General features: G+C 41.7%; 1 protein-coding gene across 9 annotated transcripts in view; it reads right to left on the reverse strand.

The window, feature by feature from the left end:
- The window catches only part of LOC106094288 (protein boule), a 381,392-nt gene that overhangs the window by 256,579 nt on the left and 98,581 nt on the right, over positions 1-26,232 (reverse strand). For 7 of the 9 annotated variants that reach the window (XR_009398784.1, XM_059370945.1, XM_059370944.1 and 4 more), the window contains exon 2: positions 280-325. The exons of the other annotated variants lie outside the window; for them this stretch is intronic. The gene's annotated coding sequence lies outside the window, so the exon portion shown is untranslated. The remainder of the gene's footprint in view (positions 1-279; positions 326-26,232) is intronic. 9 annotated transcript variants of the gene reach the window in all.

Below are 26,232 nucleotides of genomic sequence, written 5' to 3' on the forward strand. Positions count from 1 at the left end.
AGTAAATGCATTTTTAATATAACTTAGAATGAACTTTAATCAAATATACTTTTTTTACACTTTTTTTCTAAAGCAAGCTGAAAGTAACAGCTGATAACTGACAGAAGAAAGAATGCAATTACAGAGTGGCAAAATTTGTCAACGCCGACTATATGAAAAATCCGCAATTACTTTTTGGGCAACCGTGAAAAAATTTGTCAACGCCGACTATATGAAAAATCCGCAATTACTTTTTGGGCAACCCAATATTTTACTATACCTTTGCTTTTTACAACATACCTTTTATTCACAGTTGTTAAGACTTTATTTCATTTTCCTTTCTTACCTGCAAATACATAGAAAAGAGAAAAAAAAAATAGTTTATAAAAACATATGCTATAGTACTCTAGCCGATCCGGGCCCGCTCCGCTGCGCCTTCTTTAACTCTCTAATATATTTTATGGGTGGGGACATTTCGCCCTGAATGCGGATATCGAATTCGTGCCATTGTAGCCTATGAAGCTAATCGCGTTCGCATTCTGGCAAGAACATCGAACAGAGCGGAGAAATGTTGGCGACATTTGCGAGGCACAATGCCATGCATGGTCATTTGAAAAATTATCCCCAAAGAGGTGTTGCTCTGCGGGAAGCCATTTGGCCTCGGCTATAAAAAAGGTCCCTTATCATTGAGTTTAAACTTGAATCGGAAAGCACTCATTGATGTGTGGTAATGTACTTCCTGGTGGTAATGTTCTCATTAGGGGAGGGATGGCACCTCAGACATTTCGACTCAAAAATATGGATATCAAGTTCGTGCTGCACTTCCAGATCCCTTTAATCTGAGCCCCATATGAACCGTTTGGAGGGTGTTTTTGGGGCTGGGGCGGCCACCGGCACTTTGGACTGAAAATTGATATCAAATTCGTTCTTTATTCCCAATGGAAATAAAGTTCAGGTTAGGGGGTGCTTTAAGGCGTACCTCAAAATTTGCTTTAAAATTTGCTTTAATTTGATACCCTTATTGTGCCCATCGCACCACTTTCGGCGTGGCGTTTTTGGGGTAGGGGGGAGGGTCCGCCACCACCTGATATCTAAAAATTATATGGCTTATGTTTCCTTACAGGCAAACGAATACAATCTATAAACATTTTAAGAAAATCGGTACAGCCAAAACCATATTAGACCTATTATGACTATATGTCATAATGGCTCTAATGTCGTTTTTGAGGGATGGCATGACCCCCTATACTTCTATCAGATATTGTATGCCAGATTCAAAATCTACTTCTGCATACCTTTTATTTGAATCCCATATTGAAATGAACGTCCAATATGTCTGTTTGGGACAATTTTGGCGTTGGGGGCCGTCCCAACCGATGGGCCGATGGGTAGTTAGACTCAAATTTTAATACCACATTCGTATTCTACTCTCTAATACCTTGTCTCGATTGGCCCACTTTTGATTTTGGGTTGTGTTTTTGACATAGGGGGGAGGGTGCGTTCCTCTGCGATGTTTCCTTCCTGACCAACCTAAACAATATGCGAAAATCGCTTCTGCTGTTTTTCAGTCTATACGAAAGGCTAATGTGCCCATTTTGGGCGTTTTTGTGGGGGTGGGGTGGCCCCCTATACTTCGACATGAATTTTGTATGCCAGATTCGTTATCTACTCCCGCATACTTTTCATTTGATCCCCATATTGTCCTTATCGGTCCACTTTTGATTTTGGGAGGTGTTCTTGGGGTATCGGTGGAGGGTCTGCCCCCTTCCATTCTCAATAAATTATTACGCCTATTCCTACTTCCTGACCATATTCGTAATCTACTCCCGAATACCTTTCATTTGAGTCCCATTTGAATCCCATATTGTCCCGATCGATCCACTTTTATTTTTGGGTAATACTTTTGGGGTAAGGGGGAGGGTCCGCTCCCCTCCCGATATTAAAAAAAAATTATATAGCCTTTGTTTCCTTCCAGACCAACCTACACAATCTATGAAAATTTCAAGGTATAGGGGTTACCCCACCCCCACAAACAACGCCCAAAATGGGCACATTAGCCAATCACGGATATATGGGACTTGGTTTGTTTGTTCCGTATAGACTGAAAAACGGCAGAACCGATTTTCTTGAGTAGGTTGGTCTGGTCTGGTATCGGAAGGGGGACGGACCCTCCCCTTTATGCAAAAAACACAACCCAAAACCAAAAGTGGACCCATCGGGACAATATAGGTATCAAATGAAAGGTATTGGAGAGTAGAATACGAATATGATATTAAAATGTGAGTCTAAGTCCATCGGGCCACCACCGCCCCAAAAGTGCCCCAAACAGACATATTGGACGCTCATTTCAATATGGGGCTCAAATGAGAGGTATTCGGGAGTAGATTTCGAATCTGACATTCAAAATCAGATCGAAGTATAGGGGGTCATGCCACCCCTCAAAAACGCCATTAGACCCATTATGATTATATGATACCTGGCTGAAGGGACCTTTTTTTATAGACGAATCCGAACGGCGTCCCGCAGTGCAACACCTCTTTGGAGAAATTTTTTCAAATGACCATGCATGGCATTGTGCCTCGCAAATGTCGCCAACATTTCTCCGCTCTATCCGATGTTCTCACCAAAATTCGAAAGCGTTCAGCTTCATAGGCTACAATGGCACGAATTCGATATCCGCATTCAGGGCAAAATGTCCCCACCCATAAAATATATTAGAGAGTTAAAGAAGGTGTAGCGGAGCGGGCCCGGTTCGGCTAGTAAACCATATAAACCGATTTTTGATATTGACTTGTTGAAAGCCGAAATAAAAAACCTAATGCAAATTTTCAGCAAAATTGGATGAAAACTGTAGCTACCAGGGGAGATCCGTTTATGTGGGAGCTATATCCGCTTATGGAGCGATTTGGACCATACTAGGCACAGTTATTGCAAGAGAACGCCATATGCAAAATTTCAGCCAAATCAGACAAAAATTGCTGCTTGTGAAGGCACATGAAGTCAAATCGGGAGATCGGTTTATATGGGAGCTATATCAGGTTATAGACCGACTTAAATCGTACTTGGCACAAAGGTTGGAAGTCATAACGGAAGAGCGCATGCAAAATTTCAGTCAAATCGGACAAAAATTGCTGCTTGTAAGGACTCAATAAGACAAATTGGGAGATCGGTTTATATGGGAGCTATATCAGGTTATAGACCAATTGAAACCGTACTTGACACAGTTGTTGGAAATCATAACTAAACTCCACATTTCAGCCAAATCGGATGATAATTAAGGCTACCCGGGGCTGAAGAAGCCAAATCGGGAGATCGGTTTATATGGAAGCCATATCAGATTCTTGACCGATTTGAGCCGTACTTGGCATAGTTGTAGGAACTAATAACAGAACACTATGTGCAAATTTTCAGCTTCATCGGATGAAAATTAAGGCTACCGGGGGCTGAAGAAATCAAATCGAAACTTTGGTTTATATGGGAGCTACATCAGTTTCTTGATATAGCAAAATTTCAGCCAATTCGGACAAAATTGCGGCTTCCAGGGGCTTAAGAAGTGATACGGGAGATCGGTTTATATGGGAGCTATATCCAAATCTGAACCGATATGGCCCATTTGCCATCCCAACGACCTACATCAATATTAAGTATCTGTGCAGCGGCTAGCGTTCTGCGTTCGACCGCTGATTTGGACAGGCGGACGGACGGACGGGCATGGCTAGATCGACTCCGAATGTCACGACGATCAAGAATATATATACTTTATGGGGTCTTAGACGAATATTTCGAGGTGTGACAAATGGAAAGACTAGATTAGTTGAAGACTAGATAATTGAAATCATTGGCTGTAACTGGAGCAGCTGATATATTTGTTAAAACGAGCTATGAGCGCTTCAAGATTACATCCTTTACTTCGTTGTCAATGCTGAGAACTGTTGTTTATCCCAGAGTATTTGCTATGACAAACCATTATCCGATAAAAATCAGCCAGACGTAAAGTAAAGGGAGGAGAAGAAGGAATATGTTTTGCTTAAATCGCTCATCGAATATTGAATATTGTCCAAATGGCTCATAATCATCTTTTAGCATTAAAACCTCTTCATTCACAGGATATTTGTTCTTTCCTTAGTGAAATTTTTTCCTCTAGAACTTTTTGAAACACTTTCCCAAAAATCTTAGCTTATGAAAGTCTTTTTTTCCAAAAAAAAAAAAAAACTCCTGCTGGGGGATTAAAAAATTCATCTTCTTGTAAGCCTTTTAATATCACATTCCTGCCAAGGGAACAACGTCATATCATGTGTCAGACAACCTTCAAGAATTCGAAACTATCACCTGGTTAGACCACAAGCCCACTACTATTCCTGGTTCGGTACTGTTTTCAGGCACCGCCAACTAAATGAAGCAAGAAATAAAATCCTATTCAACAGAAAACCAAACCGAAAATGTGTAGGAGGGTCAACAGAGCCAAAACCGCAAAATTACAAGTTTTTAGAAGATTTCGGTTTTCATTGTGGATATTCAAAAGCCCTTTTCCACACTCACACATCTGCAAAGGCGGTGAGTGAATAAAAAAAAATTGGTACAAAAGTCTTTGAAATGACTGACTGCAAGTGGACAAAGGAAGCACCTCAAAAACAACAACCAAAACAAATGACCAACTTCTGTGAGTGTTGACAGCAAAAGGAGAAATGCTAGAATGGAAACACATCACTGAGCACACAAAGAGCAGAAAAACTCAAACACAACACCCCAAAACTACACACATGAGTAGACAAATTGACCCCTAAAAACCCAAATGGGGAGACTACACAAAACTTTTGTTACACACAGCAGAGGGATGTACTAAAAGGGCAAAGTGGATTTGGTGTGGGGGATGGGGGCATACACAAGGGTATTGACATGGTTTGGTTTTTTTTTTTGTATAAGTGGGGGCATGTGTGTGGGCGAGTAGATAACCCTAGCAAGATGTTGAAATAGCAGACACTTTGGTGACAAGTACGCGCCGCTTAGTAATTCGGACGAACGATTGTATCACGGACAATTCTCCTCTCCTGTCTCCATCTCTTTTTTATGTAGTTCCCTCTTTTACTTCTGACACATGGAAACTCAAACAAAAACACTGAAAAACTCAAATAATGTTTCCACCAAAGTAAACTTGAAAAATTCTTCTTCCAAATGAAACTGAAAAGGAAACAAAACATTCCTTTGGCTCTGCCATTTTCGATGGAGAAATAACTTGGCGTTGCAGTTTTCAGGGGAGAAAAAAAAGCAAACAATCAAATAGACAAAGAGTAACTAAGAAAATTCCTATTTTTGTCAAATATCCCCATGCTTTAGTAACAAAAGCTTTTTTATAGCCACCACCGTAGAATGGGGGGGTTAACTAATCGAGAAATTCCGTTTCTAACACAGAAATATCAATCTGCGAACCTATGACAAACTTGACATTCCAAGTCAATCTAGACATGTCCGTCCGTCTGTCGAAATCACAACAACGAACGAACGAACGACAAAGCTAGCCACTTCAAATTTTGCACAGATACTTCTTATTGATGTAGATCGTTGAAGATTCCAAATGGGCCACATCAGTTCAGATTTGGATATGCCCTCCATATAAACCGATCTCCCGGTTGGACATATCAGGGGGCCATTTGGCTGAACATTTGCATGTAGTGTTCTGTTACGACTTCCAACAAATCGCTCTATAACCTGATATACATAGATTCCATATAAACCGATTTCCCGATATGACATGAAAATTGCTGTCCAAATCGTTCAATAACCTGATATAGCGGCCATACAAACCGATCTCCCGATTTGCTACATTGGGCCCCTAATAGCCCCAATAATAATTCGATTTGGCGGAAATTTTGCACATAGTAATCTGTTACAACTTCCAACAAACGTGACAAATACGGATGAAATCGGTCTATAAGCTGATATAGAGTCCATATAAACCAATCTTCCATATAAAGCAACATAACACAAGTTTTTGTTCCCAATTACAGTCTAATCGGATGAAAATTGAGTCTTCCAGGGGTTAAGGAAGTCGAATCTGATTCCGATTCCGATTCGGATCGTATTTGGGATAGATGTTAAAAGTCACAACCCAAGTCTTTGTTCCCAATTTCAGTCAAATCGGATGAAAATTGAGGCTTCCAGGGGTTAAGGAAGTCAAATCCGGGGATCGGTTCAAATTGGGGCTATATCTCTTTATAGACCGATTCGGACTATACTTGACATGGACGTTGAAAGTCATAACCCAAGTCTTTGTTCCAAATTTCAGCCAAATCGGATGAAAGTTGGGGCTTCTTAGGGATCAAGAAGTCAAATCCGGGCAGGGGTTTATATGGGGGCTATATCTGTTTATAGACCGATTCGGACTATACTTGACATGGACGTTGAAAGTCATAACCCAAGTCTTTGTTCCAAATTTCAGACAAATCAGATGAAAATTGGGGGTCCTAAGGGCTCAAGAAGTCAAATCCGGGGATCGGTGTATATGGGGGCTATATCTGTTTAAAGACCGATTCGGATCATACATGGCATGGATGTTAAAAGTCATAACCCAAGTCTTTGTTCCAAATTTCAGCCAAATCGGACGAAAATTGGGGCTTCTAAGAACTCAAGAAGTCAAATCCGGGGATCGGTGTATATGGGGGCTATATCTGTTTAAAGACCGATTCGGATCATACTTCGCATGGATGTTGAAAATCACAACGCAAGTCTTTGTTCCAAATTTCAGACAAATCGGATGAAAATTGGAGCTTCTAAGAGCTCAAGAACTCAAATCCGGGGATCGGTGTATATGGGGACTATATCTGTTTATAGACCGATTCGGATCATATTTTGCATGGATCTTGAAAGGCATAACAGGATTCTTTGTTACAAATTTCAGACAAAACAGATGAAAATTGGGGGTCCTAAGGGCTCAAGAAGTCAATTCCGGGAATCGGTGTATATGGGGACTATATCTCTTTATAGACCGATTCGGACTATACTTGACATGGATGTTGAAAGTTATAACACAAGTCTTTGTTCCAAATTTCAGCCAAATCGGACGAAAATTGGGGCTTCTAAGGGCTCAAGAAGTCAAATCCGGGGATCGGTGTATATGGGGGCTATATCTGTTTATAGACCGATTCGAATCATATTTTGCATGGTTCTTGAAAGACCACATCGTATGAAAGTTGAGGCTCCTAGGGGCTCAAGAAGTCAAATCCGGGAATCGGTTTATATAGGGGCTATATTCAATCGGATAAGAATTGCGTCATCTAGAGGCTTAAGAATTCAAGATCCCGGATCAGTTTATATGGGAGCTATACCAGGTGATGAACCGATTTGACCATACTTGGCTCAGTTTTTAGGAGTAACAACAAACCACTTAGCGCAAAATTTCAGTCAAATCGGATTATAATTGCGCCCTCTAGCGGCTGAAGAAGTCAAGATCCAAGATCGATTTATATGGGAGCTATATCGGGTCATAAATTGATTTGAACCATATTTGGCACAGTAATTGGAAATCACAACAAAACACCTCATATACAATTTCAAACAAATCGGATCAGAATTGCTCCCTCTAGAGTCTAAAGAAGTCAAGATCCGACATTGGTTTATATGGGAGCTATATCAGGTTATGAACAGATTTGGACCATACTTGGCGCAGTAGTTAAGGGTCAAACTAAAACTTTTCATCAAAAATTTCATCCAAGTTGGATAATAATGCATGCGCCCTCTGGCGGCTCAAGAAGTCAAAATTCGAGATTGGTTTATATGAGAGCCATATTAGCTTATGAACCGATTTGGTTATTGGAAATCACAACAAAACACCTCATGCAAAATTTCAGACAAATTGAATAAGAATTGCGACCTCTAGAGGCTCAAAAAGTTTAGATTCAGGATCGGTTTATATGGCAGCTATACTAGGTTATGAACCGATTTGTACCATTTATGGCACAGTTATTGGAGTTCATAAGAAAACACATCATGCTAAATTTCAGACAAATCTGATAAGAGTTGCGCCCTCTAGAGGCTGAAGAAGTCAAGATCTGGGATCAGTTTCTATGAGAGCCATATCAAAACATGGTCCTATGTGTTCTGCTATGATACCGAGAGCTATACTGAACTCCTTTTTACTTTCTTTCAGTAAAAGCCTCGTCTTCTCACAATCTGGATTTCCTCCTATGATTTTCGCCGTCCTACCGACCGTTTCGCTGTTCCACAATGTTTCATACGCATTCGTCGCCCACTCCCTTAACTCGGACTGCGTCGACCCGAAAGGCTTCGGGTTAACCAAGTTTATTAACGGCAGTACTCTGATCTTCACTGACAATTTGTCTGCTTTTTCATTTCCCCTTACTCTGTTGTGGTCCGACACCCAAACGCTGCAGATCGTGCCATCCTTAGAGAAGGCGCTAATATCCTTATTTCACTCAACGATAGTTTCTGACCTTACCATCCTGGGCGGCGATAAAATGCCCCCTGTGGCGTACCTTGTGCCACTTTTTCCCTTATATTTATGTCATGGGAAACACAATTTATTCACCAGTTTCTAAGCGTATGGTTTATCCAGTCTCTAAGGACTGGGTCCACCCGATACTGGTCTAAGGATTGGATCAGTGTCTCGGTCCGCACATTCTTAAAAGTCCACTCGATGCCAACGCATACTGCCAGTGTGTACGTTTTAGCAGCGAAGGATTTTTCTATTTTATGCACAACCTCGTGCAGGGCAGTCTCCACCGACCTTCCCCTGCTATAGGCATGTTGTTTCTATCTGAGCATTTCGCTGGATGTCCTACGCTATTTTAGTTATGATGTTCAGGCCGGTATTTGAAACCTAGCCGTCCGGAGTCACAGGCGGACATGCTTACCTCAGCGCCACGTTGGCCTCCGCTGTGTGTAATACACATCCCTATGAACTTTCTTCGAAAGACCCCACTATTGCAGTCGTAATCTTCTTGACATTGTCCCCAATGTCTTCTATGCTTGGACAATCTAAATTAACTTGCCCAAATCTTCTGCTGAGTAGGCTTCCGAATTTGGACTCGTCAACTTTTCAACTTATTGCGGAAGCTTGTTGGATTTGGCGCTGGAGTTGCTATTCTAAACCTAATGTAACGATGCTCAGAGAAGTAGTGCTCCATTGATACTCTCCAATACTGAACCTCATCCAAACGGTAGCGGTAATTCTAATATTTAGTGTTATTAATATTAGTAACACCGTATTCAAGAATTCTGCCCGCTTATTAATGTTGGCACTACCCCACGAAATGTGGTGAGAGTTCGCATCGCACCCTTTCATAACCTGATTTTCTGTCGGTTTTGCCTTCCTCACCAGTTGTTGCAGCTCCGACGTGGGTAGCTTTAAAAAGCCCAAAAATTTGCGTATGTTCACATCCGCTAAATCAAACAGGTTCTCAAAGAAATGAGAACTTGAAGTGGAACTCCTTCTAACTACCAGAGCGGGACACACATTCAGAAAGAGTTCTATAGCCTCTTCTTCCTCGATGTCCTCACAGCTTCTGAAAAAGTCGTTGCTACCAACTTTCAGTCTGTCAGCATGTTTTCCGATTAGACAGTGACCTGGCATGACAGACACAATGGCTGAGACGTCTGTTCGAGTCAGTGACAGCAAAGCAGTAGACCACTTCAAGTTTAGATTAGGCCACATAGTTGTGGAATACTCACAGCCCCCTTTTTGTGACCATCTGTCATTTGTTGTCCCTCGGGCCTGGTCCTGAAAACTTTGCTTACATGTCGTTAGAGGCATACCCACAGATTCCAGTTTCCCTGGAATGTGTCAGGTAGCTCCTAGTCTCGAAAGCTCACCCGCTTTACAATTCCCTGGGATATCTATGTGACCCAACACCCAGAACAGGTTAATTTTGAACTGTTCGGCCATCTCGTTGAGAGATCTGCGACAGTCGAAGTTGGTTTTTGTGTTCAGAAATACATGCTCCAGGGATTTAATGGCTGCCTGGCTGTCTGAAAAGATATTCCCTGGTTTGTCTCTGTGTCCCAGCACCCAGAACATAGGAGTTTTCAACTGTTCAGCCATCTCGTTGAGTGATATGCGACAGTCGAGGGAGGTTTTTGTGTTCAGATATAAGTTCTCCAGGGATGTGGCTATCTGAGAAGATATTTATGCCAATCGTCGTAATGACATTATATCTAAGCCTTGCCATCTTAACTGCAAAGATCTCCGATTGATACACACTGCAGCGGTCTGGTAACCTTTTCGATATGACCAGTTCTAGATCATTAGAGTACACCCCAAAGCCCACCAGGTCGTCTAGTTTGGAACCATCCGTATAGAAATCTATGTATCTATCGGTTTTCCAATCGGTTCCATCAGGAATCCTGGTACAGTACTTTTTGTCAGAAACGGCTCAGGTAGGGTGTAATCCACACTGCCTGGAACATCGGATATTGTATCAAGGATAACACAGTGTCCGTAGCCGCCACACGACCAAAGAGAAAGCTCCCTTAGCCTCACGGCAATAGTGGTAGAAAATTGTCTGGCCACAATGTCCAGAGGTATTGGATGTAGCATTAAATGCAGTGCATCAGATGGTGTCCTCCTCAGTGCGGCTGTGATGCACAAACAAGCCATCCTTGGGATGCGTTTGACTTTTGAACAGTAGGTGAACTTTTGAAGCGCCGTCCACCAGATCACAACACCATATAGCATTATAGGTCTGATAACTGCAGTGCATGACGCGCGGTGTCGTCCTCAGTGTGATGTACAAACAAGCCATCCTTTGGATTCGTTTGACTATTGAACAGCAGGTGGACTTTTGAAGCGCCGTCCACCAGACCACAGCACCATATAGCATTATAGTTCTGATAACTACAGTGCATGACGCGCGGCGTCGTCCTCAGTTCGGCTGTGATGCACAAACAAGTCATCCTTTGGATGCGGTTGACTATTGAACAGTAAGTGGACTTTTGAAAAGCCGTCCACCAGACCACAACACCATAAAGCATAATATGTCTGACAACTGCAGTATATACCCAATGCATGACGCGCGATCTGAACCCCCAAATTTTGCCAATGGCTCTCTTGCAGGTGTATGGGGCACGGGTTGCCTTCCTTGCCCTTTCCAAAATGTTGGATTTGAAGTTCAATTCCTGTCCAGCAAAACACCCAGGTATTTTTTAAATTGAGCATTCTCCTCTTCCAAGGATACAGGTGCCACTGTAAGCAACTTGTATCTCCTGCTGAAAAGAATTACTTTTGTCTTGCACGGATTTAGACCACTTTCGGTAGCCACTTCTTCGTAACTTCGATAGAAATGTCAGTTGGAGGAGACATAATTTGTTAGAAAAATTGGAGAAGAGCCCCACAAGATCTGAAAATCTAGGCAAAATTTACTTCGTTTGAACATGAAATCATTTTGTCTTAGACCCAAATTGGTAAGCACAAATACTTACGAACATATTTCTTTCAGTGTACGGATATACTAAAATGTCAATAGAAAACTACGAGGATCTTTTTACAGCTATATTGCTTTGAACAAATTGCTTTATTCATCTGCTCATCTGCGGAGCCAGAGATTGCCATTCCATATAATGATAATAATTGCCATTATTACTTACAGGTGCCTATTGGCCAAACATATTCCTTCATACCTTTCAACACCATTTCCTATGGCATTTGATACAAATTGTATTTATATGGGAAATTCCCTATTTTGTTTTGTGGAAATTCCTTCAAAAATCAAGATATTCTTAAATTGCAATTAATGTTATCAAATAAACAGATGTGTATTAGATGCTGTTGTGGTGGTGATGATGATACCACCACCGTTCATTCCCTCACACTTCTAACGCAGAACACAAAGTGAACAAAATAATGGACAACCATGGCAACGAGTCGGTACATAAGTAAGTCAGTCAGTCATCATGACACCCTGGTGTCTTATCTTGCTAATGGGAATTATGCAGGCACGTGTCGATTTCCACTTCTATTCTTCCCTCACACAACTGCCCCCACCAAAAACAGGAATTAAGTATCGCATGAAATAAAAAACATTTATAAAAAATTGGATTTCCTACTGCTATAAGGAAATCCCATCAATCTCCCAGCACACGCCCACAACAAAATCTAATTTTATGTTATGGCAACCCTAACCCTGGATGGCATCCTAACATTTTTGGGAGATTTTTCGTTTTGTTTTATTTACTGTGAAGCGAAAACAATGTGACTGCGAATTCATTTTTTTTTTTAAATGAAGGCACGGCAACGCACAATTGAATGAAATGTGTGATTTCGATTTGACAAAAGAATGAACCAAAACAGCCAACAACAATAAAAAGAAAGAAAGCACCCAACATTTTTTGTCGATTTGTTTTTTTTGTTTCAAAATGGCCTTAAAACTTTAGAGCAATTTTTCATCGAGCCCGTGTTGGCTGCTGCTGTTGGTGTCAGAGAAAATCATCAATGCTGGGAGTTTTGGCTATGACAAATACATTTGTCCCAAATTCAACCTCATCACCTACTAGAACACCATCATCAGCCCTATCAACCAGTGTCAGAGATGGAAATTTAAAATCTTTTAATTTCAATACTATGGCACTTTTTATCAACACGAATGTCGTGTTAAACGCAGCTGCCTGCCATTATGGCCCAAACCTGCGAGGCTTAAGGGAGAATACAATGCGTCTATCAACGCAATGTAGTAACAGTGCATCTATCATGTAGTAACCTACACATGAGTACCAATCCCACGGACTTGGACGTGTTTATCTCCTTGGTCAGCAGCGGAGCACTACCTAAAACTCTATGGGTCCCGGCACCCGGTTGAAAACGCAACTCCACGCCGAGCTTTTGCTCTAACCGCGATTTGGGTCCAAACCACTGCCGCCACGTTACTCTCCACTGGGGCCTCATCATTGTCAGGCTGAAATCTAAGTTCCAGGGGCTCCTGACATCCGACCGGACTATGTAGTCCTAAAAGACTACTGCCAATTAAACCTCTAACCGCGATTTGGGTCAAAACCACAGCCACCACGTTACTCCCCACTAGGGCCTCACCATTGTCAGGCTGGAACCGAAGTTCTAGAGGCTCTTGACATCCGTGGTACCAGATTAAAGTCTCCGGTCGGACTGAAAAGCCTTAAAAGAGTCCTACCAAATAAACCTCAAACAGTTCCGGACTCAGTACCTTAAACCTCTTACGATCTATGGGTCCCGGCACCCGGTTAAAAACGCAATGCCGCGCCGAGATTATGCTCTACCAGCGATTTGGGTCTAAACCACAGCCACCACGTTACTCCCCACTGGGGCCTTACCATTATCTGGTTGGAACCGAAGTTCCAGGGGCTCCCGACACCCGTGGTACCAGATTTAAGTCTCCAATCGGACTTCGTAGCCTTAAATGACTGCTACCAATTAAACCTCGAACAATTCCGGACTGGTCACCTTAAACCTCTTACAACCTATGGGTCCCGGCACCCGGTTGAAAACGCAACCCCACGCCGAGTTTTTGCTCTAACCGCAATTTCAGTCCAAACCACAGCCGCCACGTTACTCTCCACTGGGCCTCAGTTCCGGACTGGTCACCCAGAACTTTACGATCTATAGGTCCAGGCACCCAACAATGTGCGGACCGACACACTGATCCAATCCTTAGGCCAGTACCAGGTGGACCAGGTCCATGCAAATGCAGATGTGCCCATGAACATTCCATTAAGGAACTGGGGCAAACTTCTCACAAATCACTGAGTGCAGTCCGATTCAATTTTAGGCTCAATGATAAGGGACCGGGTCCTTGGAGACTGGATAAACCATATGCTATGGAATAGGTGGATAAATTGCGAATCCCATGACGACATAAATATAAGGGAGAAAGTGGTTCAGTGCACGCCACAGGCGGTAATTTTATCACAATTCCTTTGGGTGACCACCATTGATAACCTTTTACGGATGCTGACTAAGGAGGGACTTGAACCAGTCTGCTACGCAGACGATGTTGTAATACTACTTAGAGGTAAGGCTCCGAACCAGCTATGCAGAAGGCCCGAAAGGGTCTTGCATATGGCATATGCCTGGGCAAGACCTAGGGGTCTCAATGTAAACCCAGAAAAGACCTAAATCCGCTTATTCACGAGGAAGACAAAGGTGGGCCAATTAAACGCACCACGTTTCCTTAATAGACCGATTTCGATATCTGCCAAGGTCGAAAACTTGGAAGCTGAATTAAAAGTGGCACAAAATTTGAGTGTAAGTGCAAAGAGAGCAGATAAAATGTCACCCCAAAAAAACACCATCCAAGCTGACACATCGAAATAATTAGGACTAACAATTAAAAAAAAAATTATTGAAAATACCAAACTTCTGTCAAACCAGCAAAAATTAAAGCTTCTAGGAACCGAACAAGGATGATCGAGAGACCGGTTTACATCGGAACAATATCAGGTTATAGAACTAACGAACTGTTAGGGACGTATCTGGCACAGTTGTTGGAAATCATAACGGAACGGAACACGCAAAATTTCAGCCAAATCCGACAAAAATTGCGACTTGTAAGGGCTCTATAGGAGCTATATCTAAATCTGAACCGACAGTCTTCGTTGTCTTCTCCAAATACCTTTCAAATTTGGATTTAAGATTTGTACTGTACTCCCAATTTTGATACACTACACTAATCTAATCATTCCGTTTGTAACACCTCGAAATATTGGTCTAAAGCCCCATAGAGTATATATACTCTTGGTCGTCTCGATGTACCCATGTCCGTCCGTCTGTCGAAGTCCCGATAGCGGTCGTACGCTTGAAATTTTGCACAGATACTAAATATTGATGTAGATCTGTTGGGATTGTACATGGGCCATATGGGTCCATGTTTTGATATAGCTGTCATATAAACCGATCTTTGGTCTTGACTTCTTGAGCCACTAGAGGGCGCAATTCTTATCCGACTTGGTTGAAATTTTGCACCAGGCATTTTTATGACTTGCAGCAACTGTGCCAAGTATAGTTTAAATCGATTCATAACCTGATATAGATGCCATAAACGATCTTGGATCGAGACATCTTGAGCCGCTAGAGGGCGCATTTATTATACGATTTGGCTGAAATTTTGCATGAGGAGTTTTGCGATGACTTTCAACAACTTTGCCTAGCATGGATTAAATCGATGCATAACCTGATATAGCTGCCATATATCAAGATCTTGGATCAAGACATCTTGAGCCGCTAGAGGGCGCATTTATTTTCCGATTTGGATGAAATTATGTATACGGCGTTTTGTTTTAATTTCCAAAATGCGTGCCAAGTATGGTCTGAATCGGTTGATTACCTGATATAGCTGCTATATATACCGATCTGGGATCTTGATTTCTTGAGCCACTAGAGGGCGCAATTATTACACGATTTGGCTGGAAGTTAGCATGAGGTATTTTGGTATGCCTTCCAACGACTTTGCCAAGTATGGTCTAAATCGGTTCGTAACCTGACATAGCTCCCATATAAAACGATCTCTCGAGTATACTTCTTGAGCCTATAGAGGGCACAGTTCTTACCCGATTTTGTTGAAATTTTGCACAATGACTTCTACTTCGGTATCCAATCCATCCATTTGCATATCTCCAAAAGCATAGAATTTCTTATCCATCATCCTTTGTTTGCCTATGAAGGGATATCGGGCAAAGAACTTGATAAATGCGATCCATGGTGAAGGTTATATAAGATTCGGCCCGGCCAAACTTAGCATGGTTTTACTTGTATTTTATTTAGGGACCAAAAATTAAATAAGTCCCCGAAATTTTAAAACAATTTCAAAAAATGTTGAGTTTACTTCACTGCGCGATAAATCCCAAAATGTTTGGACTCATTTCACCTTGGGGCTATTTCTTTGGGGTTTATTCGTATACCCTCTGTTTGGTAGAAAACTTCTTAGCCGCGAACATGTAGACCGATCAAAGGGTAGGAACGTTCGTACTACATCAGAGATCCCTAGAAGGCCCAAAGACGGTCCTATGTCGAAATTTCACGATTGTAAGTTGGAGGTCTGCATTCGAACCTTTATCGCCAAGGTTGCGCTTAGGGTAAGGGAACTTAGCATGATACGGGAGTATGGGTATGACAACAGTTCCTTTCAGGGTATCATGGGGCCTGTAAAGGGAAAGCTAAAATGTATGGAAAATTTTTTTTTTGCTTATTTCACTTTTTCTTTGGGATTTATTTCGTGAAAAAAATTCTTAGCCCTGAACATGTAGATCGATCACCGACATATAGGGCAATGGTATGGTTTTAGGCTAGAAGGGTAAGAGAGAGTCCTAGAAGGCCCAAAGACGGTCCTATATCGGAATTCACGATCGTAAGATGGAGGTCTGCATTCGATCCTGTGTCACCAAGGTTGAGCTTAAGGTAAGGGAAGAACTGGGCATGATGAAGGAGTTTGGGTATGACCACAGTTCCATTCAAAGTACCATGGGGCCTGTGGAGGGAAAGCTGCGAAATCCTCAGATTATCGTGCTCTTTCTCGACAAAAAATGACACTTTTTCCCTATCATCTTATTCCCTTTATATATCGCGGGAATATTCTTTCTAAAACAACACTAGTGTTACATGAATGAAACAAATGTATTGAAAATGCGACATCAACGTATGCGTTGGAGATTTTTTCCAACGACATCTTAACGCATTCTCTTCGTAACGCTTGATTTTGTACATACTGAGGGAATTAAAAATACTTAGAGAGAGTATTTCACATATACAGTCAAATTTTCATTTTGGGCATCGCTGCTCTAGTGGCACATGAATGAAACACATGTATTTCGAGTACTACTTCAACGTATGTGATGGCGGTTGTTTCCCATGACAGCCTATCATTTACCGTTTCTTTTCTCAAGCCGTTCGCGGACGCTTAGATGGGTAAGAACCAAAGCTTATTCGTGTGATATGTGTCGGATAGGCTTTTGCTCCTTATCCTCTTCTTCTCTTTCCCAACACTAGCTACAGGATAATGTCGCATGAATGAACACACATGGACTGACAGTGCTACATCAACGTATGCTATGGTGGTTGCTTTCTCACAACATCACATCTTATACCATTTTGCTTATATGACATGGCAGGATTGACGAAGACACGGCAATAGCATTTTATAGATGGCTTCTATGGAATAAAATTTGCCTTTACACAAACAGTAGTACTCGTACATAGTACAAAAAGTAATACCATTGATCTGATATTTCCATCCTCTGTCCGTTGTCATTTTCATCAAATATGCCGTAACTCTTCTCTCGAAAAAGTCTCCAAAATATACAACATATGTTAGTACCAAAAATAGGACCATTGACCTGACTTTTGCCATCCCCTGCTCAGTGCCATTATCATGAAATATGCGGTGAGCATTTAGTTTTCTTTTCTCTTTTCTAAACTAAAAAGTATTCTAAAACAAGCACCCAAATGATTGCTATTTTTGCCGGCTGACTGGCTCTTTGGTTTATTTGGCTGTTCTGTTCAGTTCAGTTTGGTTCTTGGACTTGTTGGGGTGGCAACTGACTCGCTGTTGGCTAAATGTTGGTGGTGTCACAACTGGGTTGGTTACCAAGCCTAAAGCGCCTAGGCAATGGTGATATTGCCACCAGCTCCAACAGTACCTGTGTCAGTGTCTCTATTCGATACCCATGAGCATAAGTAGACAAACATCAAATAAGCGTTTGTTGCTTAAAAAGATTTTTTCTAAAAAATTTCGTTGGTTAGTTAAAAAAATGGTATAGTCTAGACCGAATTTTATGTGAACTCTATACGTAGGATTTTTTGCTGTAAATACTTCACAGTAATAAAAATTCAACTTTAGCCTAAGGTGTTTCTAGGGAATGAAGGGGAGGACTTAGATGTACAAGTAAGAGCGTGCTAAGTTCGGCCGTGCCGAATCTTATATACCCTCCACCATGGATCACATTTGCCGAGTTCTTTGCGTGGTATCTCTTTTTAGGCAAACAAAGAATAATGGATTGGAATTGTTATGCTATTGGAGCTATATCAACTTATATTCCGATTCGGACCAGAAATCAATTGAATGTTGAAGACCATAGTAGAAGTCATTGGGTAATATTTCAGTCCATTCGGATAAGAATTGCGCCTTGTAGCGGCTCAAGAAGCATAATCGGTAGATCGGTTTATGTGGGAGCTGTTTCAGGCTATATATCAATTCAGATCATATTAGACGTTGTACATAATTCCAGCCAAATCGGCTGAGAATTGCGGCTCAAGAAGTCAAGATCCCAGATCGGTTTCTATGGCAGCTATATCAGGTTATGGACCGATTTGAACCATACTTAGCACAGTTATTGGAAGTCATAACAAAACTCTCCGTAATAAATTTCAGACAAATCGGATAAGAGTTGCGCCCTCTAGATGCCTAAGAAGTCAAGATCCAAAATCGGTTTTTATGGCAGCTATATCAGGTTATAGACCATACTTAGGCCAGTTGTTAAAAGTCAGAACAAAACACTTCGTGCAAAATTTCAGCCAAAACGTATGAGTATTGCGCCCTCTAGTGGCTCAAGATGAGAGATCCAAAATCTGTTTTTATGGCAGCTATATTAGGTTATAGACCGATTTAAACCATACCTCGCACAGTTGTTGAAAGTCATAACAAAACACCTCATGTAAAATTTCAGCCAAATCGGATGATAATTGCGCCCACTAGTGGCTCAAGAAATCAAGATCCTAGATCGGTTTATATGGCAGCTATATCAGCTTATGAACCGATTTGAACCACACCTAGCACAGTTTTTGCAAGTCATAACAAAAGACTTCGTGCCAAATTTCAGACAAATCGGATGAGAATTGCGAATTGCGAGCAAATGTTCCTCTAGCAGTTGCATTTATAAGGAGCTAGAAGTTGCAGACGATGTGGAACACACATTCTTCCACTGCGATCGCTGGGTTGAAAGTCACATGGAATTGGAAACAGCCATTGGCGACTTTGAGATACGCGAAACAAGTAAGAAGATAGACCTGGATGCAGCGGCGTAGAGTATGAATGAGGAGGTCTGAACGCAGGCACAACGAGGATGATATGGAAAATCACCAGATATGGGGTTAACCTCGAACTAATGCGAAAGCGATGCCGAGTTGGAATTAATCACTAGGTGTGACACAGGATGGGTTTTTGGCCTTTACCTCTTTTAATAGGGTCCGGCATAAGGCAAGAGACGTTCACGTCACATGCGTAAGCATTTTCCCCTTCTGACTCGTAAAAACAACACTGTGCAATCCCCGGTTTTAGCTTTTTTGCCTCAATTATCGTCCTATTTGTCTGAAATTTGCCACAAGGACTTCTCTTCTGACTTCCACTAACCTTGCGGTGAATGATCCGAATCGCTCTATAAACTGATGTAGCGCCGATATCAGCCTGTCCCCGGATTTGACTTCTGGAACCGCTATAAGCCTCTATTATACCCTCCACCATAGGAAAGGGTGTATACTAATTTCGTCATTCCGTTTGTAACTCCTCGAAATATTCGTCTAAGACCCCATAAAATATATTTATTCTCGATCGTCATGACCGTCCGATCCAGATATGTCCGTTCGTCAGTTCGTCGGAAGCACCCCAACTTTCGAAGAGGTAAAGCTAGCCGCTTGAAATTTGGCATAAATATTTACTTCTTATAAGTGTAGGTCGGTTGGGATTGTAAATGGGCCAAATCGATCGATGTTTGGATATAGCAGCTATAGCCGATCTTAAATCTTGACTTCTTGAGCCACTAGAGGGCGCAATTATTATCCGATTTGGCTGAAATTTAACATGAGATGTTTTGTTGTGATTTTTAACAACTGTTCTAAGAATGATTCAAATCGGTCCATTAACTGATACAGCTGTCATATAAACCGATCTGGGATCTTGACTTCTTCAGCCACTAGAGGGCGCCATTCTTAACAGATTTGGCTGAAATTTGGCACTAGGGCTTTTGATATAACTTTCAACAACGGTTCTAAGAATGGTTCAAATCGGTCAATTAACTGATATAGCTGTCATATAAACCAATCTTGGATCTTGACTTCTTGAACCACTAGAGGGCTCAATACTTATCCGATTTGGCTGAAGTATTGCATGAGGTGTTGTGTTGTGATTCTCAACAATTGTTCCAAAAATGGTTCAAATCGGTCCATTAATTGATATAGCTGTCATATAATCCGATCTGGGATCTTGATTTCTTCAGCCACTAGAGGGCGCAATTCTTATCCGATTTGTCTGAAATAATGCATGACATGTCTTTTTGGACTTCCAAAACTGTGCTTAGTATGGTTCAATTCGTTTAATTGCCTGATATGCCTGCAACATAAACCGATCTTGGATCTTGACTTCTTGAGCCCCTAGAGGGCGCTCATTTTGGCTGCAATTTTGTACAAAGGCTTCTCATATGACCTTTAACATATGTGTCAAATATACGGTCTATAGCCACATATACCTCCCATATAAACCGATCTCCCGATGTAACCCCTTGAGCCCCTAAGGGGTGCAATTCTTATTGGAATTGGCTGATATTTTTAACAATGACTTCTTTTATCCTTTGTTTGCCTAAAAAGAGCTACGGGGAAAAGAACTCGACAAATGTGAGCCATGTTGGAGGGTATATAAGATTCGACTCGGCCGAACTTAGCACGCCTTTTCTTGTTTTTTTGTATCTAATAAGGCTGAAAATTGACCCACGGACTTCTGTTCTGTCTTTCAACATTTGTGCTGAGTTTGATACGAATCGGTCTAAAAACTAATATAGCCCCCATATAAACCGATTCCCAGTTTTTACTCCTAGAGCCTTAGGGGCCAAGATCTAAAAACTGATATAGCCCCCATATAAACCGATTCCCAGTTTTTACTTCTAGAGCCTTAGGGACCTCGAGTGTCATTCCATTTGGCTAAAAATGGGCCCAAGAATGTCTGTTCTGACTTGTAATATTAGTGCAGAGCATGATATGAATCGGTCTAAAATTGAATACAGCCCCCATATATAAACCGATTCTCGGATTGAACTTCTCGAGCCCCTAGAAGCCTCAATTTTCACCTGATTTGGCTGAAATTTAGCACAAGGACATTTGTTTTGACTTCCAACATTCGTGGAGAATATGATCAGTATCGGTCTATAAACTGATATAGCCTCCATACAAACCGATCCCCAGTTTTGACTGCTTGAGCTTCTGGAGGCCTAAATTTTCGTTCGATTTCGTTAAAAGTTGGCCCAAAGGCTTCTGTTCTGACTTCGAACATACGTGCCGAGTATGATCCAAATCAGTCTATAAACTGATACAGTCCCCATACAAACCGGCCCGCAGTTTTTTTACCTGAGGTTATGATCCAAATCGGTCTATAACCATATATAGCCCCCATATAAACCAATCCCCGGATTTTACTTCTTGAGCCCTTAGAAGCCTCAATTGTCATCCGATTTTGCTGAAATTTGGAACAAAGGCTTGAGATATAACTTTTAACATCCATGCCAAGTATGATCCAAATCGGTGTAAGACCTGATATAGCCCCCATATAAACCGATCCCCGGATTTGACTTCTTGAGCCCTTAGAAGCCCCAATTTTCATCCGATTTGGCTGAAATTTGGAACAAAGGCTTGAGTGACGACTTCCAACATCCATGTTGAGTATGATCGAAATCGGTCTATAAACAGATATAGCCCCCATATAAACCAATCCCCGGATTTTACTTCTTGAGCCCTTAGAAGCCTCAATTTTCATCCGATTTTGCTGAAATTTGGAACAAAGGCTTGAGTTATAGCTTTTAACATCCATGCCAAGTATGATCCAAATCGGTGTAAGACCTGATATAGCCCCCATATAAACCGATCCCCGGATTTGACTTCTTGAGCCCTTAGAAGCCTTAATTTTCATCCAATTTGGCTGAAATTTGAAACAAAGGCTTGAGTGACGACTTCCAACATCCATGCTGAGTATGATCCAAATCGGTCTATAAACAGATATTGCCCCCATATAAACCGATCCCCGGATTTTACTTCTTGAGCCCTTCGAAGCCTTAATTTTCATCCAATTTGAGTGAAATTTGAAACAAGGACTTGTGTTATGACTTTCAACATCCATGCTGAGTATGATCCGAATCGGTCTATAAACTGATATAGCCCCCCATATAAATCGATCCCCAAATTTGATTTCTTAAGCCCCTAGAAGCCTCAATTTTAATCCGATTTGGTTTACTGTGACTGTTTAGACTGATATAGGGCCTTTTAATTACCCATACACCCATAAGAATTCTTGAGACCATAGAAGCCACAAATCTGAATTTATAAGGGTAAATTTTTAGCAGAATCTATGATGGTGGGTACCCAAGATTCGGCCTCGCCGAACTTAGCAGGTTTTTACTTGTTTTTCTTTTTATTCTGGTGATAAATCTCTAGACATTTTTCATCTCAGTCGATGGTATAACCAAAGCTGCTGTGCAAAAAAACAAAAAAAAAAAAAAACAAGAAAAACTCATGGACACCAAAACTTGAAACGAGGGTAAACGAAAAATAAAATCTCAAAAATGCACCCAACGAATGATATATGGTTTCAAGTTTAAAAGAAAATTAATTTTTCTTTTTTTCGCCTTAAAAAACAATTTTATTTTTCAAAATATATAAAAAAAAAACGACGACAACAAAACCAAAACCAAAAACACCAACACAACAACAATGGCCAAATCATGTTTTAACATTAAAATGTTGGGGAAGACGTAGTAACCAAAAAAACGAAGAAAATGAAAATCCATTTGAAAAAGGAAATTTGTGTTGCCTTAGCTTGCTAAACAATTGCTGCTGATGTGGGCGGAAGGGTGGTGGAGGTGTTAGGCGTGTCAGGCGCGGCAAATGCGTCGCATACATTAACACATCAAGGTTTCAATTGGGGCAAATGATGGATTGTTTTCTTTTGAATTGGCTTGGCTGGAGGGAAGAGCATGAATTTCTTTTGTTGTGGAAAGAGACCTTGTCGTTGGAAATATAAGAAATAACACAAAAACAACAACAGCATATAATTGATTATTCACCAAAATACCACCATCAGGCGGTAAGTTAATTGCATTTATAGGCCACAAGGAAAACAAATACTCTACCCCGCCCTCCCAACTTCCCCAACTCCCCTTGTTTTTTTTCTTTGTATATACAATATTTCATAACGAATATCGGAGACAACTCGATTGACAGCTAAAAGTGACACATTCGTGTGGTGACAAAGACACAAAAACCTGAAATCAACAGAAAACTTAAGTTTTCTATACAAAGTTTTGAGGTGAGAGCAAAGGTTCCACATGTTATTAATAGGTAATAGGTAGACGCCACGTCTAAGTGAGTTTGATTGACCAAAGAACAGTAGGTGGACTTTTGAAGCGCCGTCCACCAGACCACAACACCATATAGCATTATAGGTCTGACAACGGCCTATATAGCTAGCGCATGACGGGCGGTCGAAACCCCCAACTTTTGCCAATGGCTCCTTTGAAGGTGGATAAAGCAAGAGTTCCCTTTCTTGCCCTTTCCAAAATGATTGATTTGAAGTTCAATTCCCTGTCCAGCAAAACACACAGGTATTTTGTGCTTTCTTTAAATGGAACATTCTGTCTTGCACTGTCTGTCTTAAGTCTTCGTGTGGTATGCTTTTCAGGTTTGCGGAATAAAAATGACCTTTATGTTCCTTCATCGCACTGGTATATATGACATGTTGAAACAAGCAGAGTATCTCTCCCTAAGCCATTAGTAGACGTTGAGTGAATCGGACGTGTTTTAATTTCGCTTCTCAAAGAGAAATATCCGTATCTCGGAAGAGGTACTACCCAGCTAGGCAGAAGTGTCGAAAAGGTCTTGCATATGGCATATTGCTGGGCTGGACCAAGAGTGTCTCAATGTTAACCCAGAGAAGACTGAAATATGCCTGTTTACGAGGAAGACAAAGGTGGGCCAATTTGACGCACCACGTCAAATACCTAGGTGTGACCTGGACAGCAAACTGTATTGGAAGTGTCACCCTTCTGGAGCGTTCTGAGAAGGCTCACAGATGTTGGGCACTATGTAGACGGGCTGTAGGTTCGAAATGGGGTCTGAATCCGAGGAAGATTAACCACTTGCTCGCTCTACAGAAGCGTGATTAGACCAATACTTACTTACCCCTCAATAGTTTGGTGAAGTGCTACAACAGGTTCAGAGAACATGTTGTCTTGGCACCACTCCTACTAGGGCCATAGAGACCATTCCAGATATCCGACCCACACAGATTAAGTGTGTCTATGGGTCAGATATAAGCCATTGCGGCAATGAGACTTAAGGCGATGGGAGTATGGATAGAGGATAGAAGCAGGTCATACCAAACGCAGTATAACCGAGGCGATGTTAGGAAACCTGGAAGGAATGGAAGAGGGTATCGTTCGGATACCTGAGACTACACTTGAGGTCGAGTGCGAGGCACTGCTGCCAGCGGCACAGTCTTGGTTTGACGTAACCCTTGTATTGCCATCTGGAAGATCATTTTACACGAATGGATCAAAGCTAGGGGGCAGAGTGGGCCTGGGGTTTTATTGGGTTGCCCAAAAAGTAATTGCGGATTTTTCACATAGTCGGCGTTGACAAATTTTTTCACAGCTTGTGACTTTGTAATTGCATTCTTTCTTCCGTCAGTTGTCAGCTGTTACTTTTAGCTTGCTTTAGAAAAAAAGTATATTTGATTAAAGTTCATTCTAAGTTTTATTAAAAATGCATTTACTTTCTTTTAAAAAATCCGCAATTACTTTTTGGGCAACCCAATATATTGAGAACTCAGGGGCTGAGTTCTGTTTTAGACTGCCAACCATAATACGGTCCTGCAGGTGGAGATAAGGCGAGGACGTCGAGTGTGAACCTTCTTACGGACAGTAAAATGGCCATAAGAGCTATAAAAACCAGGACGGTAAGATCACGGACAATCTTGGAATGAAAGAAGGAGATTAGCGCCATCCCTGAGGATGCCATAATCCGCATCGTTTGGTTGCCAGACCATAACGGAGAAGGGGGGAAGGGGGAAGGGCAGGCGAGGACCGACGTCGATAAACTTGGTTAACCCGAAGCCTTTCGGGTGGACGCAGACCAAGTTAAGGGCGTGGGCGGGACAACGAAAATCCTATGGTGACATCCAGATTTTGAGAAGACAAGGCTATTAATGAAAGGAAGCAAGCAGGAGGGCAGTAAAGCCCTTGGTATCATAACGGGACACACAGGACTACGTGCTCACTTATGCAACATCGGTGCAGCAAGTGATACCAGCATATGGGGAGGTTTATGAGACGTTGGAGCATTTCCTATATCATTGCCCGGCTTTCGCAGCTAACAGACACCAGTACTTAGGTGGGCACACAATACCAGACATGAACCAACTTAGGGGCGAGGTATGGAAAACAGTTTGGGATTTTTTAAGCAGCACGGAATTCCTAATTTATAATTTTCTTTAGTACTTGGGGCGCACAACAAGCCTATTATTGGCTTAGGTGTATGTGCGTAGTGGCATGGGGCGGATCAATATCCGCACCCTCATTTCCAGCTAACCTAACCTAACTTAAAGTACAAGAATTCTCACAGCTTCCCAAGAATATTCCAGCATTCGAACATTCTAGCAGCTTACAGGAAACCGTTCATATTCCAAAGAACAATCTATCTTCCCAAAAGCTTTTCAGCTTCACAAAAACCTTCCTCCACAAAACCTAAGAATCTTTCAGCCTCAGAAGCAACTTTCACAAACCCAAGAACCTTCCAGCATCCAAGAACCTCCCAGCTTCCATGAATGTTATAGCTTCTCCAAAACTTCATAGATTCCGAAGAATCTTGCAGGTTCTCAAGAACTTTTCAGCTTCTCAAGAATATTTTAGCTTTCCAAGAAACTTCCACCTATCCATAAACATTGCAGCTTACAGGAAACCTTCCATATTCTCTGAAACTGTTGCATTATACTTACGATGCACTTTTTCTCCATCGCTGCCCACCAAACTACTAAGGAGGCGTAAGTAAGTATTGGTGTAATCAAGCTCCTGCAGAGCCAATGGACTATCCTCGGATTCAGGACCCATTTCAAGCCTACGGCCCGGCTACATAGTGCCCAACATCTGTGAGCCTTCTCGATACGCTCCAGAATGGTGAAACTTCCAATTCAGTTTCCCGTCCTAGATCACACCTAAGTGTTTGACCTTGCCAGATATCGAAATTTTTCTATTGAGGAAACGCGGTGCATCACATTGGCTCACCTTCGTCTTCCTCGTGAACAGACATATTTCAGT

The sequence above is a fragment of the Stomoxys calcitrans genome, chromosome 1 (assembly GCF_963082655.1).
Source record: "Stomoxys calcitrans chromosome 1, idStoCalc2.1, whole genome shotgun sequence".
Classification (NCBI taxonomy): domain Eukaryota; kingdom Metazoa; phylum Arthropoda; class Insecta; order Diptera; family Muscidae; genus Stomoxys; species Stomoxys calcitrans.